We start from the raw sequence: 14521 nt of genomic DNA on the forward strand, positions 1-14521 counted from the left end.
TTCCCCTCTAGGGACCTCCTTAATGTTCCTTTCTGACCATTAGACCAAGAAGTAGATCAGATCCACATGTAATCAGTCCAGAGATGTCCTGGGCCTCCTGAGAGGGGAAAGGAATGATACCATGAAAAAAACAAACCACAGGGCCTAGAATATGTGTGATGGCAGAATTCAGGAGGAAACAGAGAGCAGTAGCTCTGCCGTGGGGCTTTCCCGTGGCTCAGTGGTAAAGAAGACACCTGCCAAGGAGGAGACATGGGCTCATTCCCTGGGTCCAGAAGATTCCCAGGAGAAGGAAATGGCAACACATTCCAGTATTCTTGCCTGGGAAACCCCATGGACAGAGGAGCCTGGTGGGCTACAGTCCATGGGGCCACTAACGGGTCAGGCATGACTTAGTGACTAAACAGCAACAAAGACTCTGTAGTGTTGGGTGTTGGATGTTGGTTCTGCAGCCAGGAGAACATCTCGTTGGTCTACTGTATTGATGACATCATCTTAATCAGACAAGATAAGCAACTAATAGCAAGAATGTTGGAGGCCTTGGAAAGTACCATTAACATCAAAGGGTAGGACAAGAACTACAGAGAGTTCAGATAATATTATTAAGATCTATAATAAAATTCTTAGGGATCCAGTGGTTTGCAGAATTCCAAAAAATACCTTCCAAAACAAAGGCCAGTGAACATATCTCATACCTCCTATCACACAGGAGGATATTCCATGTGTGATGGGCCATACCTGGAGATGCTTGGCCATCATACAGTGACATGAAAAGCTGCAAAGTTTGAGAAACACACAGAACAGGAAAAGACTTTGTAGCAGGTCTAGATTTCCAGATTTGGTGTAAGAGTTCCTAATGCTTGGATCATTTAATATAATAGACCCTGTGGTCTTAGGTATATCTGTGATAAGAAAATATGCTATGTAAGGCTTGTATAAAGCTTAGTGAGAAAATTACATTGATGTTCCCTGGGGTTCTGGAGTAAGGCTATACCATCTGCAAAGAATTAAACATCTCTTGAATAATAGGTCCTGGAGGGATACTAGCCATGCTAGAGATACATTATAAGACACCAAATAACATATAGTCAGAAGTGCTCAGTCAAATCTGGATTCTGTCAAACACACTATTTGAGGCCTTACAGCAAAAGTAAGGATAGAAGAAGGGAGTCCAGTTAGGAGATGATTACAACAACTCCAGGAGGTAGAACTGGTGGTGCTAAGCAGAGCTCAGATTTGGATTTACCTTCAGCAACCATTTGTTGTTAAGTTGGAGATGAAGTTTGGTGGAAAACAGAAGGACTAGGAATGACTAGAAACTGGAGCCTGAGCCGAAGAGGGGAGATGATTGGCCATGAACCGAGATATCAAATTATGAAAGGAGGTTTTCAAAACACCAGGGCCAGAGTGGGGTGAAGTTACTCAAAGTTCATGTTTTAGACATGCTAAATTTGAGATGCATCTTAGACATTCAAGTAGAGAAGTCAAACAGGCAGTCAATAGACAAGTGTAGATTCCAGAGGAGAGACCCAAGCTGGAGAAATTTTGGAGTTATTAGCATATAGATGATATTTAAAGCCATGAGTCTATATGAGATCATTAATGGAGGATATGAAGATAGACAAGAGGGCCAATGACTTAATGCTGGAACTGTCTTACATTTAGAGGTCAAGAAGATGAAGGAGAGCCAACAGCAGAACCACGATAACACAGAGATGAGAGGAAAACAGCCAGGCAAAAGTTTTTTTCTCTTTGAGTCAAAGTAAGGAACTTGTTTTGAGGAGAGTGATGGGTGAATGGCATGTCATACACAGCTACTAAATATGATGACCCTACCCCCTTGTGCTGCTTCTTAAAATCGGTTTTACTTTGGCATTTTTGCCTCCACTCTTCCTAATTAGGTCCCATTATTTCTCTCCTTCCTTCAGCCCCTGTGTTTTTGCCCATGCCTCTTTCCTCATAATGATAACTCTTCACATAACAGTACTGAGCTCTTGGCAACTCACACTCTATGAAGCAGAAAAGACATCTATCTAGTTCATAAACACAAACATAATTCCTGACACAATTTGGACTCTGACTTTGTATGTCCTCCAAAGAATTCAGTTCTTTTTAGACATTACCTCATTAATCTCAAGATAAACCATAGTACATAAATGATAAGACATTAAAATTTATTTGAAAGTATATGGGAAGAATTGCCTGAAGTAGGCCATGAAGAATATTTAGACTAAGTAAAAGAAATGCACCTATAATTAAAGGCTTATTTTTCTTATAAGTTCTTATAAGTAAATATTCATGGAAACACACAGAATGACTCATTGAAATATAAATTCAGATAACACAAGTAAAAGATCCAAAATGTTGTGCCTCATTGAAATAGGCACAATATCATATCATTAACAGAATTATCATCTTCATCAACATCACCTCCATTATATGAGAAACTTTAGTCAGTGTTAGCACTGTGCTAAGCACTTTAAATCCTTTTTAATGTTATGTAAGTGTATTGTTTTATTCCAAGATTTCTGGATTGTGTTAAGATGATTCATACAGTTTCAGAGCTAAAAGACATTTTCAAGTTCCTGTAGTCTAATTCATTTTACAGATGAATGAAACAAGGTAAAGAAACAATCTGAAACTAGAACGCTGATCGCTAGGCTTCAGTGGAGTACATTTCTGTACACAGCACACATTCTATACACATTATGTACACAGTACTGAACTGTGTCATCTTTTCTTTGTTACATTTTGGAAGCACTTATTATTTTAATTGTCCTAGCCACTCTATAACTACTAGAATTATCTATATTAAGATGAGGAATTATAGGCTTAGAAACTTTAAATAACTTGCCCAGGATCACACAGATTTAAGTGATGGACATAAAATGTGTGACTATGAAACTTAATAGCAATAATAATGGTGAGACTTAAATCTTGATTTTAGAGGAATAACTAAGATCGTTGCCAACAGTATCATGGAAGCTGAAATGAAAAATCTAGAGGATAGTTTAAGCACAGGGATCAGGAAGCATAGCCCAATAATAACATCAATATTAAAAGCTGGTTCTTTAGAAAAAAAAAATAAAGTTGATGAATGTCTAGCAAGACTAAGAAAGGTAACAAAATAGATAAAATATCTATATTTCCATCGTATCTATATAAATAGGAAAAGGAGTACATCAAAGATGTATATTGTCACCCTGCTTATTTAACTTATATGCAGAGTACATCATGAGAAATGCTGGGCTGGAAGAAGCACAAGCTGGAATCAAGATTGCTGGGAGAAATATCAATAACCTCAGATATGCAGATGACACCACCCTTATGGCAGAAAGTGAAGAAGAATTAAAGAACCTTTTGATGAAAGTGAAAGAGAAGAGTGAAAAAGTTGGCTTAAGGCTCAACATTCAGAAAACTAACATCATGGCATCTGGTCCCATCACTTCACAGCAAATAGATGGAGAAACAGTGTCAGACTTTATTTTTTTGGGCTCCAAAATCACTGCAGATGGTGATTGCAGCCATGAAATTAAAAGACGCTTACTCCTTGGAAGGAAAGTCATGACCAACCTAGATAGCATATTAAAAAGCAGAGACATTACTTTGACAACAAAGGTCCATCTAGTCAAGGCTATGGTTTTTCCAGTGGTCATGTATGGATGTGAGAGTTGGACTGTGAAGAAAGCTGAGCACTAAAGAATTGATGCTTTTGAACTGTGGTGTTGGAGAAGACTCTTGAGAGTCCCTTGGACTGCAAGGAGATCCAACCAGTCCTTCCTAAAGGAGATCAGTCCTGGGTGTTCATTGGAAGGACTGATGTTGAAGCTGAAACTCCAATCCTTTGGCCACTTCATGTGAAGAGTTGATTCATTGGAAAAGACCCTGATGCTGGGAGGGATCGAGGGCAGGAGGAGAAGGGGACGACAGAGGATGAGATGGCTGGATGGCATCACCGACTCTATGGACATGAGTTTGGGTAAACTCCAGGAGTTTGTGATGGACAGGGAGGCCTGGCGTGCTGTGGTCATTAATAATTTAGTTAACTGGTAGAACTAAATGTGACTCAAGTCTTGTATGCTGCATAGAACAGAATGATTTAAAATGTGGGCTTTGGAAGCAGACAGGCCTGTGTTCGAATGCTTGGGTGATGTTGCAGGTCAGAATGTTGGTCAACATGTAGGTCCTGTATATGTCGCAGTCCTAACTTCTTGTACATTTCAATGTGACCTCTTTTGGGGATGGACTTCCCTGCTAGCTCAGTTGGTAAAGAATCCCCCTGCAATGCAGGGGACCCAGGTTTGATTCCTGGGTCAGGAAGATCTGCTAGAGAACAGATAGGCTACCCTCTCCAGTATTCTTCAACTTCCCCTGTGGCTCAGCTGGTAAACAATCCGCCCGCAATGTGGGAGACGTGGGTTCTATCCCTGGGTTGGGGAGATCCCTTTGGAGAAGGGAAAGGCTACCCACTCCAGTATTCTGTCCTGGAGAATGCCATGGACTGTATAGTCAATGAGGCTGCAAAGAGTCAGACACAACTTTTTAGGGATTAGGATCTGAAGACATCATTAAGATGGAATTATTAGGGTGATTCCCAATGCAATATGGGCTTCACAGGTGGCAGCTAGTGGTAAGAACCCACCTGCCAATGCAGGAGACTTCAGTGATTGGAGTTTTACCCCTGGGTCAAGAAGACCCCCTGGAGGAGGGCATGGCAACCCACTCCAGCATTCTTGCCTGGAGAATGCCATGGAAAGAGGAGCCTGGTGGGTCCATGGGGTTGCAAAGAGTCAGACACAACTGAAGTGACTCAGCACACATGCAATGCGACATGACTGATTTCTTTTAAAAAGAGGCACAGAGACAGACATGCAGAGAGAACAATGCCATGTGAAGACAGGGTCAGATGCTGGAGTGATGCGCCTTCAAGCCTAGGATTCGCAACAACATCAGCCACTTAAGAGAAAGGCATTAAATAGATTTTCCCCTAGAGTCTTCTGCTTGGGTCTGCAGATACTGACTTCAGATCTCCAGCTTTCAGAACTATGAAAGAATAAAATTCTGTTTGAAGTTGCCCAGTTTTTTGCCATTTGTCACAGTAGCCCTGGAAAACTAATACAGATAAGTAACAACTTATTCCAGTTTCAGGTTTTCCCCTCCTTCAAATAGATATATTAATAATTACCATTAAGGTCTTAATTTCTCTGTAGTCTGAGCTTTCTCATCTGTAAAATAGGAATGATAACAGTATCCTCACCATAATGTTAAAAAGATTGAATAAGCGTTATATGTAAAGCATTTCCTTCTGAATTCTGAAATAGAAGAAAAGGTTCACAAGTATTTGCCATTTTATTTGATTTGTATCCTTGTAATGTGTTTAACATAGTGCTTAAAAATGACAAGTACTGGTTATATATTCCTATTCTGATTAAATAATAAAGCTATGTAAAATACAAGGTACCTCAAATGCAGCAAGGCTTCAAAAAATGTATGCCATTATAATTAATTGGTTTTGTAAATAAAGTAATTAATTTATCATTCAATTTATAATTTAATTTTCTGATGAAGCTGTAAGTTAATCTTTAAAATGCTAAAGTAAATTGCTTCAAATGGAGTAGTTTATGCTTTGATGAACTCTGAGGTTTGTATGAACTCTGAATTTAAGATGAGAAACAAAACAAGTACTCCTTGAAGAAGCGATATACTACTTGAAAAAAAATGATTTTAGAATAAACCAAAAAAGAGCAATTCCTAATTTAATTAACTATTGCAATTATGAAAAGAAGTGTCATGTTTTTAGGAAATGAACATTGAAGTATTTACGGGGAAAGGACATATTATAGCTGTAACTGACTCTGAACTGGCTAAGTAAATTATTCTATTTATCTGTCTATCTATGTCCATCATATTTAAACAGCGGTGGGTAAAAGTGTAGGTAAAATACTAAGAATATAGAAAATCTAGGGAAGATCACAGAAGAAATATTAGTAATATTTTTCTGTAAGTCTAAAGTTAATTCAAAAGTTAGAAAAAAGAATGTCACAAAAGAATAAGTAGGAAATTAATATAAAATAGAGATAACATGATTAGCCACTTGGATCTCAAAGTTATTTTTGATGAATGATTTAAAGCATGACTTCAATAGAATCTAGCCTGCATAATTTGAAAATAAATGGGAAACAGGACTACAGACATTCACTTTACAGATAACTGTATTTAAACAAAATCAGCTGAGAAAGTGATGAGCATTTTTTCACATTACTTTCTTTTACCAAACAATAGCATATATGTAAATACAAATGAAACAATTATTTTTCCAAAGAAACATTTCTGAACCTTTTCAGCCATGCAAGGTCACCTGACATGTTACCTTTTTTAGCTCTCTGGAATATACGCAGAGAGCGTATGGACTAAATACTGTGACATCATTTTTAAGGAGCTATAACACGAAGAATATGGATGAGTTATTTTTGTTTCTATAAATAGGTTGTCTGATAGATTCCTTCTATAGGGAGAAGTTTTTCCCACTAATCTCACAGATGGGGCTTCCCTTGTGGCTCAGCTGGGAAAGAATCAGCCTGCAATGTGGGAGACCTGGCTTCGATCCCCTGGAGAAGGGACTGGCTACCCACTCCAGTGTTCTGGCCTAGAGAATTCCATGGCCTGTGTAGTCCATGGGGTTGCAGAGTCAGACACGACTGAGTGACTTTCACTCACTCACTCAATCTTACAGATACAGTGTGGACCACCAGATGCTATTTTTGTTTAATGATTTTCCAGCCTTAAAGACTTTTTCATTGTATATAGAAAGTTTCAAATTGGAAAGCTGCCAAATTTACTCTAATTTAGGCTTTGATATTACAAACGAATTTCCTCATAAGTCATAAATCATCGTGTAAAAATATCAATGAGTCTAAATGCCAAACCAAAACAATTTCAGGCCCAAAGGATGACTATGCTACATTGAACAAAAAGTTTAATTATTCAGTAAATCAAAGCAAGTTTCAGTTATCCTCAGATAAACTGAACTACATTTTTTAAAATATGTGCACCAGACTTCAGCTATAGAATAATTTTTCCATCATTGACGTATATTTGTGGCCATTTATTAAGAGATGACCGGTAACTCTGCTTTGTACACAGTGCCATTCATGCAAAGGTCTATCACAAACTGAAGTCAAACCTTCCCAATTTATGCTGCGAGGAACTAGCCTATCTCTGCAGTAACAGTATATTTATTGGTGGTGATAATATACAGCAAGGATCTTTTTCTCTAAGCAACAGTAAAACATCTCCATTCAAGTAAATTCATACCGTTAACTAATTTGCTTGGTAAGAGGCTTAAGAAGAATTATAAATTAGTTTAAATATTTGTCACCTGTGTTTATTTAGCGGCTTCCCAGGTAGCACAGTGGTAAAGAACCCACCTACCAATGCAGGAGACATAAGAGATGTGGGTTCGATCCCTGGGTCGGGAAGATCCCCTGGAAATGGCATCCCACTCCAGTATCCATGCCTAGGAAATCTCACGGACAGAGGAGGCTGGCAGGCTACAGTCCGCGTGGTCACAGAGTCAGACACGGCTGAGCACGCACGCACACTCATTAATTATTTGGGGCTCCCTGACGGCTCAGCAGGTAAAGAATCCACCTGCAATGCAGGAGACCCAGTATTTGTTTCTGAATATTTTACTGCCCCAAAACTTGGTGCTTTAAAACAACCCCATTTATTCGCTCATGATACTGGGCATTGGCGACGCGGGCGGGCTCAGGGGCATAGTCCATCTCTTCCTCGTGGTTCCAGCTGGACTCAGCCACGCTGCTGTAGTCAGTTGACAGGTCAGCTGGTGGTCCTGGAGGGCTTCGCTCACCTCACTGGTAACTGGCTGGAGCTGTTGGTCGGGATGTGCCGCAGTTCCAGCAGTCTCCCTCAGGCTTTCCTCTACAGCATCTGACTTCTAAGAGGACAAGAACACAGGCTGGACATCCTCTTACATTACTCTACCAAATGTTGGTCAAAGCAAGTTACATGGCCAGCCTATATTAAAGGGAAGGGAAATAGTCTGCACTTCTTCATGGGAGGAATTGCAAAGTCACCTTGAACACAAGCACAGAATAGAGATGAGAGCAATTGTTGTGGCCATTTTCGCAAACAATCAATTTATCATATTGATACATAAGTACTAGAAATATGTCTTTAAAAAAATGAGTCTAATAGTAATTTTGCAAAATTTTCAACTAACTATCCCTCTTCATGCTGTTATTGTTTCCAATAGATTCATTTTAAATGCTTCCAAATATTTGTCCTAAATTCAGGCTACTTGTTTTCCTTGAGGTTGGGTAACTTTTCCTTGAAACCATAGTGACTTCCAGTAAAAATACCAGTGTTGGGTCTTTCTTTCACTAAGTTTTTAAATTGCTGTTTCTCCTTGGTCAACATCTTCTAAAATTGATCAATTATTGCACATCACCTGGATATTTTAACTGAAGCCCATTAAGATGTTCGTATTTTGTTAAATTGGTCACAGTATCAAAACTTTCTTTCAGGGCTGTTTTGGACAAGCAAGCTGAAACCAGGGTGGAGGACTTCTCGACAACGGGAGATAGATGAGTGACTTTTCTTATTTCATGTATTTTACAGATGGTCTCATTGGTATGATCCAGAAGTGAAAATATGGAATGATCTAAATAACATGTAGCCAGAATAATTCAACTTTAGATTCCAAAACTTTATCAAACAAAAGACTTCATAACCGAGATATTAGGAGAGAAACTCTGAAGGGAGAATAGCAATCTCCTGCAAACTCAGGCACAGGGCAGATTTTCTGTAAATCCTCATTTTTGAAATGCTGGGCTTCAGCAACCACTGCATCACTTATAACCACAGGCACGAAGTGCATCCTGCTGGAGGACAACTATAAAGCTAATGGCACAAATATGTGGTTTCAGGAAAATAAGCAGCTTTCACAGATGGATCATTATGTTCCCCTTCTCATTTCCATTCTGCTTCAAATCTCCAAAAATGTTAGGTTTGTCCAGTGGAGTAGGTATATTATTTAGGGTACTAGTTGGGCTGATTTAACAGTGATTTACACCAAGACAGAATGTTTATTTCACTCTCATACATGTCTGAGATGCAGGGCTATTCTGTTCCATGACCTGGCTCTGAGACGAGGGGTACATCTCCTTTGTTGTTCCTTCATTACCAAATCTTCTTGGTCCATGATGGCGCCCTGTAACTAAGCTGCGCCCTAGCAGGAGGGGAAGTGGGAGTGGAGGACAAGGAGCTTCCCTTTGGACATGGCTCAGCAGTTGCAGACATCACTTGGTGTACATGTGATTGATCGCTTTCGATCAATCTAATTCTAAGGATGAGACTATAGTTTCTATTTGAATGTTGTTGTTCAGTCACTCCATTGTGTCCAACTCTTTGCAACTATGTAGACTGTAGTTCACCAGGCTTCCCTGTCCTTCACTATACCCAGAGTTTGCTCACATTCATGTCCATTGAGTTGGTGATGCTATCCAACCATCTCATCCTCTGTTGCCCCCTTCTCCTCCTGCCCTCAATCTTTCCAGGCATCAGGGTCTTTTCCAGTGAGTCAGCTCTTCCACTACGTCATCAGGTGGCCAAAGCAGTGAAGCTTCAGCTTCACATCAGTCCTTCCAATGACTATTCAAGGTAGATTTCCTTTAGGATTGACTGGTTTGATCTCCTTACAGTCCAAGGGACTCTCAAGAGTCTTCACCAGCACCACAATTTGCAGGCATCAGTTTTTTGGCACTCACCTTTTTTATGGTCCAACTCCCACATCTGTACATGCCTACTGGAAAAACCCATAGTTTTGATTATATGAACATTTGTCAGCAAAGTGATGTCTTTGCTTTTTAATATTCTTTCTAGGTTTGTCATAGCTTTTCTTCCAAGCAGTAAGCATCTTTTAATTTCATGGCTGCAGTCACCATCTGCAGTGATTTTGGAGCCCAGAAAAATAAAGTCAGACACTGTTTCCACTGTTTCCCCATCTATTTGCTGTGAAGTGATGGGACCAGATGCCATGATCTTAGTTTTCTGAATGTTGAGCTTTAAGCCAACTTTTTCACTCCCCTCTTCCACTTTCATCAAGAGGCTTTTTAGTTCCTCTTCACTTTCTGCCTAAGGGTGGTGTCATCTGCCTATCTGAGGTTATTGATATTTCTCCCAGCAATCTTGATTCCAGCTTGTGCTTCTTCCAGCCCAGCATTTCTCATGATGTACTCTGCATATAAGTTAAATAAGCAGGGTGACAATATACAGCCTTGATGTACTCCTTTTCCTATTTGGAACCAGTCTGTTGTTCCATGTCCAGTTCTAACTTTTGCTTCCTGACCTGCATACAGGTTTCTCAGGAGGCAGGTCAGGTGGTCTGGTATTCCCATCTCTTTCAGAATTTTCCACAGTTTATTGTGATCCACACAAGTGCTTTGGCATAGTCAATAAAGCAGAAATAGATGTTTTTCTGGAACTCTCTTGCTTTTTTGATGATCCAGCAGATGTCTGCAATTTGATGTCTGCTTCCTCTGCCTTTTCTAAAACCAGCTTGAACATCTGGAAGTTCATGGTTCACGTATTGCTGAAGCCTGGCTTGGAGCATTACATTGATAGTGTGTAAATTGAGAGAAATTCTATGGTAGTTTGAATATTCTTTGGCATTGCCCATCTTTGGGATTGGAATGGAAACTGACATTTTCCAGTCCTATGGCCACTGCTGAATTTACCTACTTGGGTAGCCAAACCAAGCTATAATTCAATGGGGAAGGTTCTATTACTAAAGAAAACATTGAGGCAAATGGATTCTGTAGGACTACCAACCATCTCGGCCACATTATTCAAACTAAGTTGTGAACACAGCAATTAGTTGCCTTCAGGGAAGTTTGCATTGCATGTCAAAATCCTCCAATATGTACTCACCAGCACAACAATCATATGCTAAGAATAGCACAAAAAAATGACTATGAATGTGCAGAAAGATTTTGCTACAATTATTATCATTGAAATATAAATAATGTGAGAAGAAAAGCCCTACAGATTTAATAATAAGTAATGAATTTCCCAGGTGGCGCACTAGTAAATAAACTGCCTACCAATGCAGGAGACCAAAGAGACTCAGGCTTGATCCCTGGGTTGGGAAGATCCCCTGTAGCAAGAAACGGCAGCCCATTCCAGTATTCTTGCCTGGAAAATTCCATGGACATAGGACCCTAGCAGGCTACAACCCAGGGGTCACAGAGAGTTGGACATAACTGAGCATAAAAATTGAGTAAATACAGACTACTGAAGAACATTATTAAACTGTAGGTTTGCTCATTGGAGTAGTTATATTATCTAGAATATTGGATCAGTTGTTTTCATGGAGATCAAAATAGCAATGGATGACAGAATTTTCCCATGCATTATTAAGTAAAAAGAATTGAGCGTAACATAAATGTTGTTTCATTTTATATAATCTTTCTATAAATTATATTTTATGTCAAAATTAAATAAAGATTAATCTTTATTATCTCTCTAAATTGTCATATTCTTTGTTCTTAGAAAGGTGGGATAATTATATTATAAATAAAATATTTTAATCCTCATTCTTTTAATGATAGAAAGTATATATATTAATAGAAGATTACTGAAAAACACGAAATTCTAATGGCCTATCAATCTCACATTTTAAAAGCAATCCTTTATCTTGGCTGAGTTTGAATTCAGCACAGTGTTAATAACTCTTCATTTGCTTCGGAAGCTTTTTTGGTTGGGTTGTGCTGCAATTAAAGAAGGAATATGTTTTGGCTGCTGCAATCTCCGTGACTGCAGCAGCTTTGAGAATGTAATCCATCAATTTGGAAATTCAGAATCCAAATAAATTGGCTCAGGACTGCTCACTTCTTTCTAGGGGTGTCTTATCTCCTTTAACATAGGTCCCCATTAGGATTTGCTGTATTCTTGAAAAGGCAGCAAAGAGTTAAAATTAGCTTGCAATAGAGAAACAACATATCAGCTTGCCCCCTAGATCTAATTTAAATGGGAAATATTTCTGAGTAAGGACTGCATAAAGCAGCAAGTTGAAAGAGTTGCCAGGAATGGATTTAAAAAAAAAAAAAACTCTGCTTGTTACAAAGATCTGGCCAGAATTATAGCAACGACTTATCTGGCTGGGTTCTTTTAATGTACACAATGACGGAACCCCATGATACCCATTTATTCGACCATCAGATTTCATTAAAGAGAAGGGAATTTAATCTCCTGATAGATTTCTTTCTTTACCAACTACCTAATTATGATAACTTCATCATGCTAACAAAATGGATTACATTTGTTTTCACTGCTCTCACCAGGGCCTAACTGTTAAATAGTCCATCAACATTTCCATTTCAACCCTAGTGTTTCAAGGGGATATGCTTTGACTAAAAAATAAGCTGCAGGCAACTACTTGCTCAGCCCCAAATTATTTTTCGTTAAGTCAAATAGTTCTGTAGCAGTTTAACCTTCCTTAAGGAAAGGAGGACAAATTTGGCCCTTGTCTGCACCCACCAGTAGGTTTATTTTTCTTCCTCAAATATTCTTGGAAGCTCCAATTAGTATTTTAAATCTTCTATGAATTTATAATGATTGAGAGTCTATTTTGCACGGCACCCAGTGGCCAGCTAAGACCCTAGGACTAGATTTTGTCTATTCCCACTGAGAATGTAATAGTAGGTCAGAGTCATACTTGAATGACTGTCTCCCTTGGAATAAATTATGGTTGTGCATTTTTAGGCAAACTTTAACTAAAAGAAATTTTTCTCTGCTTTTGTATACAATAAGATAAATGAATCTGACTTTCCTCTGCTATGATAGCTCAGTAGCATCTCGTACATACTTATAGACTAGCAATATGAGAAAGACCTCAAATGTCAACCACTATAGAAAAACCAACAGTTGGACACTTTCTCAGCTTCTATACAAATAGCATGGGCTTGTGAGTGGAACAGGCATACTGAGGGATAATAATGATAACAGTAAGCAAAATAATGTTTTTATTAAGTCTGAGAATGTATCTTAAAAATAAAATTTTTATATAATGAATCCAGGTGACTATAGAGGTTTTATTTTGAGAACTGTAAAACTTGTAAGACTTCAGCAGCACGTATACTAAAATTGGAATGATACAGAAAAGATTAGCATGGCCCCTGTGTAAGGATGACATGAAAACTTGTAAAGCGTTCCATATATCTTCTTTATTGTATCTTTCATCCTTAAAAAGTTTGTTCCGTTTTCATTACGGGCAGTTCACACAAGGCAAAAATACTAACAGCTGATTTTAGTGTGTTGCATAACTATACAAGTTTTCATACTAAACCTCAAATCATGTAATTAATAACTTGCCTGTTTATTTATGACCTAATTGTGATTCTTTTATTAGTAAAAGCTAATGGAAAAGAAAAAAAAACCCTGTAAAAAATGATACTCACTGACTGACACTCTTTATTGAAGTTTAACAGAACAGTGTGCTAACATAAGGATTTGCCAAATGACTCAGAGATGTAGCTTATATCCTTTCTTCTTGTTATATGTCATAATGTTATATGTCATTAAAATTTACTCCTCTTTATAATCTACACTTTTGGTCTAATTTTTTTCCTTATTAGGCAATTCTTATATTTGTATGCTGGATAAACTTTCCTATGAAAATATCAAGTTATCCTACAAATGCATGGCCATTCCAACTTAAAAATACAATTAAAATATGTTATTTAACAGAACATAAAAGAACAATTGGATAACTGTCTCAGTAGATGAAGAAAAGTCATTTGATAATAAATCCTTAATTTTAAAAAAATGTAGCAGAGTCAGAATAGAAGGCAATAGAGAATAACTATCAAAAGCCTATGGGGTTGTATAACTGTATGCTTAAAAATGGTTGAATTGGTAAATTTTACATTATGTCTATTTTAGCACAATAAAAATATACATAAAATTTAAAAAGATAAGTGTGGGAAGATACAAATAATTATGTCATATTGGTAGCATATGTTCAGATTATTGAGAAAGCTATATTGAATACTTCAGCACAAATTCAATTATCAATATTACCAAGTTTAAGCACTACAATACTGCTATATATGTTTTATTGATCACTTTGTTTTCTAGATAATAACTTAATATTATCTCATTTAATTTTTATAGCAATCCTATGAGATAGAAATTAATGTGTGCATTTTATAGATGTGGCATCTGAGATACAGAGAGTTGAAATTAGTTGCCTGAAGCCACACAGCCAGAAGGTGTGGAAGCTGTGATTCAGACCCAGATCCGTCTGACTCTGACATTAATGTTTACAGCGCTTTTGCTAGTGCCTCCCATGGTTACGTTCATTAAACCTCACTGGACGGAACACAAAAGGACATTTAAAAAAAAATAACAGAAACAAAACTGACCACTCTAGAAATGTGTCTACATCTTCATTCCTGGAACCAGTGACTTGAGTGTGACATCATTTTTTTAATGGCCTTCT

The 14521-nt window shown here is 38.0% G+C and overlaps 1 non-coding gene across 1 annotated transcript; it reads left to right on the forward strand.

The window, feature by feature from the left end:
• Window positions 1–13135: 13135 nt before the first annotated feature.
• LOC122429021 lies at window positions 13136–13241 on the forward strand. Its single transcript, XR_006265890.1, has one exon. It is a non-coding gene; the product is annotated as a U6 spliceosomal RNA (small nuclear RNA).
• Window positions 13242–14521: the final 1280 nt, after the last annotated feature.

This window comes from Cervus canadensis, chromosome 27 (assembly GCF_019320065.1).
Source record: "Cervus canadensis isolate Bull #8, Minnesota chromosome 27, ASM1932006v1, whole genome shotgun sequence".
In the NCBI taxonomy this organism is placed as follows: Eukaryota; Metazoa; Chordata; class Mammalia; order Artiodactyla; family Cervidae; genus Cervus; species Cervus canadensis.